The sequence below is a fragment of the Triticum dicoccoides genome, chromosome 7B, assembly GCF_002162155.2.
Source record: "Triticum dicoccoides isolate Atlit2015 ecotype Zavitan chromosome 7B, WEW_v2.0, whole genome shotgun sequence".
Taxonomy (NCBI): Eukaryota; Viridiplantae; Streptophyta; class Magnoliopsida; order Poales; family Poaceae; genus Triticum; species Triticum dicoccoides.
This window is the reverse complement of record NC_041393.1, coordinates 487901831-487909094: the sequence shown is the minus strand read 5'-3', so window position 1 is coordinate 487909094 and position 7264 is coordinate 487901831.

Here is a 7264-nt window from a genome sequence, read left to right as displayed (position 1 = left end):
CAATCTACTCTCTTATACTTGATGCAAGACGGAGGCTGCGAGAAGCGTAGTCTTCGACAGGATTAGCTATCCCCCTCTTATTCTGGCATTCTGCAGTTCAGTCCACTGATATGGCCTCCTTACACATATACCCATGCATATGTAGTGTAGTTCCTTGCTTGCGAGTACTTTGGATGAGTACTCACGGTTGCTTTCTTTCCCCTTTTCCCCTTTCCTTTCTTTCTGGTTGTTGCAACCAGAGGCTGGAGTCCAGGAGCCAGATGCCACCGTCGACGACGACCCCTACTACACTGGAGGTGCCTACTACTACGTGCTGCCCGCTGATGACGACCGGGAGTAGTTTAGGAGGATCCCAGGCAGGAGGCCTGCGCCTCTTTCGATCTGTATCCCAGTTTGTGCTAGCCTTCTTAAGGCAACTTGTTTAACTTATGTCTGTACCCAGATATTGTTGCTTCCGCCGACTCGTCTATGATCGAGCATTTGTATTCGAGCCCTCGAGGCCCCTGGCTTGTATTATGATGCTTGTATGACTTATTTTATTTGTAGAGTTGTGTTGTGATATCTTCCCGTGAGTCTCTGATCTTGATCGTACACATTTGCGTGCATGATTAGTGTACGATTGAATCGGGGGCGTCACAAGTTGGTATCAGAGCCGACTGCCTGTAGGAATCCCCCTTCCACACTCCTTGGCCGAAGTCGAGTCTAGACGTTACAAAAACTTTTACTAACTTGGCTGTGAGCCTTACGGGCCCACGTCGCCATCGGGTGGTACTAGGATCTTTTACTCCTCGACCTTTGTTCTGGGACTCTGAACTCTTTTCTACTCGGGTTAAACGAATTTACTAACTCTAACATTAGGTTCCCGTTACCACGTTCACCCCAAAGTTGGATAAGCCATAGTTATTCTGCAGGATAGCATTTTGAATAGTGCCCGTGTTGTCATTTGACTCCATTGAAACATCTTTGTTTTCAGATGGAACCCGCGAGGCAGGTCGTGCGCCACACTGCGGCCATTGGTGCCTCAGGATCACCTGCTGTGCTAGCTGATATGATGATCTATCTGGGTTATCGCTGGCACCCTGAGTACACCGTCTACGAGGAGTACCAGGACTTTAACCAGGAGCAGTACCGTGCCATCGTCCACCTCTACTCTCGGGAGTATGAGTCCACTACCGTGCTGCACACCGCTCATGGTGTTGGAGTGACCATCGAGATGGCAGTCCACGATGCGGCTCATGCTGCTCTGACACGTCTTCGTGGAGAGTATCAGGCATTGGACACTTCCCCTTTCAGGCACATTCCTATCGCATCTGACGTTGGTGCGGAGGGATACTACACTGCCGCCTACTCCACCGTCACCCGAGAGCCTTTCCACCATTAGCGCCTGGTCCTGCATGCTGATGGGCTGGACGGAGCTAACAAAGCTCTTCGCCACGAGTTGTACACCACTCGTCAGCACCTTTACAGGGCTCTGACGCGGTTGCACCCCTTTGTCCGGTCTGGACAGCTGCCGCGTTCTGCGATCTACCCAGCCAGGACCGTGATGCCCCACGGTGTCGGATGGCCAGAGGTGGGAGGCTACTCTCCCGCACTTGGTCCTCTTCTGCCACCTGAGCGTCGGGTTCTACACCAGAGTATCCGCGGCCCCCAGGCCACTGACGTGGAGGACTATCCGTTGCCTCACTACCAGCTGTCAGGTTACAGCTACCTTCACAGTACCTCCTGGGACTGATGTAGTCTTGCTCATTAGTCTTAGATGCACTCGTGAGCCTGCGTGCCGCCTATGATGACTTAGTCTATGTACGGAACTCTGTGTACTGAACTCTATGTCCGACCCCTTTTGTAAGTTATGCCGACTATCTATGTGGTATCTGTCGTGCTCCTTTCATTATGCATGTTTCATCATGAATGACTCTTGTCTAAGCAAATTTCTCAATACTGAACTACCCCTGTTGTATATTAGCAGGATGGTTAGACCAGCTGGTCGTGGTCGTGGTGGCAACTTCCCACCACCGCCTGAGTACATGGCTGGTATGATCCAACAGCTTGAGATGAATCGCCAGTTCATGGAAAACATGATGGCTCAGTTTCCTCGCCCCAATATGAACCAGCATCCAAACACAACAACTCTGCAGGATTTCATACGCCTCAACCCAAGTGTGTACCGCAGCTCAACCCAGCCGCTGGATGCTGATGACTGGCTCCGTGACATCACCTATGAGATGGAGTCTGCTGATGTAGCCCCTGCCAGCTATGTCACTTTTGCTTCCTTCTTCCTGAAGGGACCCGCAGCTCAATGGTGGGACAGCCACAGGCGTACTCTGCCAGTTGGAACAATCATCACCTGGCCAGACTTCCAGGCTGCCTTCCGTGCCCGCTTCATTCCTCAGGGAGTCATGGACCGGAAGAAGCGTGAGTTTCGCAACCTCACCCAAGGCAACAAGACTGTTGAAGCTTATCAGCGGGAGTTTCTGGACTTATCCCGCTATGCTGAAGAGGACATTGCAACTGATGCACGTAGGCAGGAGAAGTTCCGTGACGGCCTTCAAGCTGACATCAAGCTCGCACTTCTAGTGCACGACTTTGCTGATTTCGCCACCTTGGTGAATAAGGCCATCAATGTTGAGACTGGTCTTCAAGAACACCATAGCTCTCAGAGGCGCAACCGTGACACGGGCTCATCTTCGGGCCCGCCCTCGCAGAAGCGTAAGATATGGATCCCGAACAGCATGTACCGTCCAAATGCACCAGCCCCAAGGCAGTCTTACGCTGCACCTCGTCTGCCTACTGCTCCAACTAGGCAGCCAAGGCTTCCAGCTCCGCCACCCCAAGCTCCTGTTCCCACTCCCAATAATGGCCTGTGCTACAAGTGTGGTCAACCAGGTCACCGTGCTAGGGATTGCTTTCAGAATCAGAATCAACTGGCCCTTCCAGCTACTGGCCGTGGAAACAACAAGGCTCGCAACAACAATGCCAAGTCTTATGGCCGTGTTCATGCCAACCACATTGATCTGAATGAAGCTCAAGACCAGCCTGCTACTGTGATGGGTACACTCCTCGTAAATTCAGTACCAGCATCCGTTTTATTTGATACAGGTGCATCGCATTCATTCATGTCAGAAGAATTTGCATACAAGCACGATGTTAAATTTGGGCAGATGAACACTTCGGTAGTGGTAAAAACCCCCGCGGGACAATGTCAGACCTCCATGGTTGGCATTGACGTCCCAGTGGAAATCGAAGGGTTGGAGTTTCGTGCCTCGCCCATTATACTGAAGTCGTCTAACATTGACCTCATTCTGGGAATGGATTGGTTAAAGGCGCATACTGCTTCTATCGTTTGTGCCACTAAGACCGTCCATCTGCTACACCCTTCTGATGAAATAATTAGCTATGATGCTCATCTGGTTCGGAATGCCGAGGCCAGGCTTTATGCCTTAAACGCATTGAACGTTACACCACTCAAGGGCATTGAAAACATTCCCGTCGTGCGTGAATTCCTAGACGTCTTTCCTGAAGAACTCCCAGGGATTCCCCCTGCTAGAGCTGTCGAATTCGTCATCGACTTGAAACCAGGCACCACTCCTATAGCCAAGCGACCCTATAAGATGCCGCCGCATGAACTCCTTGAGCTTAAGGAGGAAATCGATAAATCTCTTCAAAGTGGTTTCATTCGCCCAAGTTGCTCTCCTTGGGGAGCACCTTCTCTCTTTGTCAAGAAGAAAGATGGGACAAACCGATTGGTCCAAGACTACCGTCCTATAAACCAAGCTACCATTCAGAATAAGTATCCTCTTCCTCGGATCAATGATCTGTATGATCAATTAGCTGGATCATCAGTGTTCTCTAAACTCGACTTGAGGTTGGGTTACCACCAGATCCGTGTTCGTAAGGAGGATATCCCCAAGACCGCATTTGTGACTCGTTATGGTTCATACGAGTACACCGTCATGTCTTTCGGCTTAACCAATGCTCCAGCCACCTTCTCTCGCCTGATGAACTATATATTCATGGATTACCTCGACAAGTTCGTCGTGGTTTATCTGGATGATATCCTGATATTTTCCAAGAATGAAGAAGAACATGCTGAACATCTTCGTCTTGTGTTGGAAAAGCTACGAGAGCATCAGCTATATGCCAAGTTCTCCAAGTGTGAATTCTGGCTTCCCGAAGTAACCTATGTCGGGCTTGTCATCTCTAAAGATGGTATTGCCGTCAACCCTGAACGAGTTCAGGCTATTCTCGATTGGACTCCTCCGAAGAACGTTAAGCAAGTCAGAAGTTTTCTCGGTCTCGCCAGCTACTGCCGTCGATTCGTCGAGAACTTCTCCAAGATTGCCAGGCCTCTGACTAACCTATTGCATAAGGGCGTCAAGTTCCAATGGACAGATAAATGTCAGGAAAGTTTCCAAGCACTCAAAGACAAGTTAACTTCTGCCCCAGTACTAGCTCCTCCTGATACTAAGAAGGACTTCGTCATTTACTGCGACGCTTCCCGTCAAGGACTAGGCTGTGTCCTAATGCAAGAGCGCAAAGTGGTTGCTTATGCCTCTCGGCAATTGCGCCCTCACGAAGAGAACTACCCAGTTCACGACCTCGAGCTTGCTGCTGTTATCCATTCACTGAAACAGTGGCGACATTACCTTCTCGGTAATCGTTGCGAGATCTTCACTGACCACCAAAGTCTGAAGTATCTGTTTACTCAGCCAGACCTGAACCTCCGTCAGCAGAGATGGATGGAGACTGTTGCAGATTTTGATTTGGGTATTTCCTATACACCAGGCAAGGCTAATGTAATGGCTGATGCCTTGAGCCGCAAGTCTTACTGCAACCACCTCCAGGTTCACAAAGTTCAGCCCTCACTTGTTGAAGAATTCAGAAAGCTAAACCTCCATATTGTTCCTCCGGGTGCACTCGCTCCCCCTCCTCCGGAGTTCCGCAAGATGAATCTCCGTGTTGTTTCCCAGGGTTCTCTCTATACCCTGGCTGTTGAACCCGATCTCGTGGGCACCATAAAGACAATGCAGGGATTTGACTCTGAAGTCTACAAGATTAAGCAAGACCTCAAAGAAGGAAGTTCCTCATCCTTCACTATTGCTGATGATGGCGCCTTGTACTTCAAAGGCCGCCTAGTGGTGCCATGTAAGAAGGAAAACCTGAATATGACTCAGGAGGTTATGAAAGAAGCTCATGATACGCCTCTATGTATCCATCCTGGTAGTACGAAGATGTATCAAGACATTCGTCAGAGATTCTGGTGGTCTAACATGAAGCAAGACATTGCTCGTTATGTTGCTGAATGTGACGTTTGCCGTCGTATCAAAGCAGAACATCAAAGGCCTGCTGGAACTCTGCAACCTATATCTATTCCTGAATGGAAATGGGACCATGTCGAGATGGACTTCGTTACTGGATTTCCCAAATCGCAGAAAGGTAATGATGCTATTCTTGTCGTCATTGACCGACTTTCTAAGGTTGCACATTTTCTGGCGGTCAAAGAAACGATCACTGCTAGTCAGCTTGCAACTCTCTACATGACCAGAATTGTTTCGCTTCACGGTATTCCACTGGTTATCAGTTCAGACCGTGGCAGTTTATTCACTTCAAGATTCTGGGCAAGTTTCCAAGAAGCTATGGGCACTCATCTGTCTTTCAGCACTGCTTTTCATCCTCAGTCACAAGGGCAAGTTGAACGTGTCAACCAAGTTCTCGAAGACATGCTTCGAGCTTGTGTTATTTCCTTCGGCAAGAAATGGGAGGAATCTCTTCCGTATGCTGAGTTCTCTTATAATAATAGCTATCAAGCTAGTCTGAAGATGGCCCCCTTCGAAGTGTTATATGGACGAAAGTGCCGAACCCCTCTGAACTGGTCAGAAACGGGGGAACGTCCACTCTTTGGTCCGGATATTATCCAACATGCCGAAGAGCAAGTCCGCATTATTCGCGAGAATCTCAAGACTGCTCAGTCACGCCAGAAGAGTAATTATGACCGTCATCATAAAGACCTGGTCTATCAACCTGGCGAAAAGGCCTATCTTCGCGTTACACCAATGAAGGGTGCTCACCGCTTTGGGATCAAGGTCAAGCTAGCTCCTCGCTATATTGGCCCATTCACTATTCTCGAGAGGCGTGGAAAGGTGGCATATCAACTGGAGCTTCCACCGAACCTTTCTCAGGTTCACGATGTGTTCCATGTATCACAGCTCCGCCGCTGCTTCAAGGACCCAATCCGGGCAGTGGATCATGAAGTGCTCGAATTGCAACAGGATCTCTCCTATAAAGAGCATCCGGTCCGCATTCTCGACCAAGCTGAACGCCGCACCCGCCAGAAGGCGACCAAGTTCCTCAAAGTCCAGTGGTCGCACCATTCTGAAGATGAAGCCACCTGGGAACGTGAGGATCGCCTGCGTGATGAATACCCCGCACTGTTTCCTTCTACCTCCTAAATCTCGGGACGAGATTTCTTGTAGTGGAGGAGATTTGTAACGCCCGGATAATTAGGCTACAGTAAAACTCTTCTAATGATGCCATGTCATCCGTGTTACTATTGCTAATCAAGTGGTAGTTCAAAATCATTGCAATTCAAAATGTGAATTAGTGACAAACACCCTAAGTTTCAAAAGGCAAAGCGAAAATGTTCGGGGGTTGCCAAATATTGCACTGGTAATTATGGTGAAGCAAACACCATTTTATAAAATGCCTAAATGCCCTAAAACTAAATAAAACAGAAAGGGAAATAAATAAAAGAAAGAGATTAAAAAAGAAAAAAAACAACAAAGGGGGGGGGAGCCCCCTGGACCAGGCAGCCCAACCCACCCGCACGGCCACCACCCAACCCCCTGGCCCGCAGTCAGCCTGGCCGGCCCAGCCGGCCCAGCCCCCGCACAGCGTCCCCTTCCCCTGTTCCCCCGACCCGGGTCGGAACAGGGCGCGTCCCCGCCGAACCCACCTCGCCGGCGACGAGGCGTGGGGATAAGGACGCCGACGCCGCGCCCCCTCGGTCTCCCCTCCCACTCGCCCCCACGCTCGCCCTCGGCCCCCGCGCCTCTCCCTCCCCACTCCGTCCTCTCCCCCTCTCCTTCTTCGCCTCACGGTGCCCTAGCTAGCTACCGCCAAAGCACCCGACCGCGCCGCCTCCTGCACGCGTCGCCGGCGCCCTTCCGGTGACCAAATGGTCACGGGGCCGAGTCCTTTGTGCTCGGCGCGACGCGCAGCTCCCCCCTGGCCTTTCCGCTAGCCCCGAAGCGCGCGGTGTCGCCGTCTT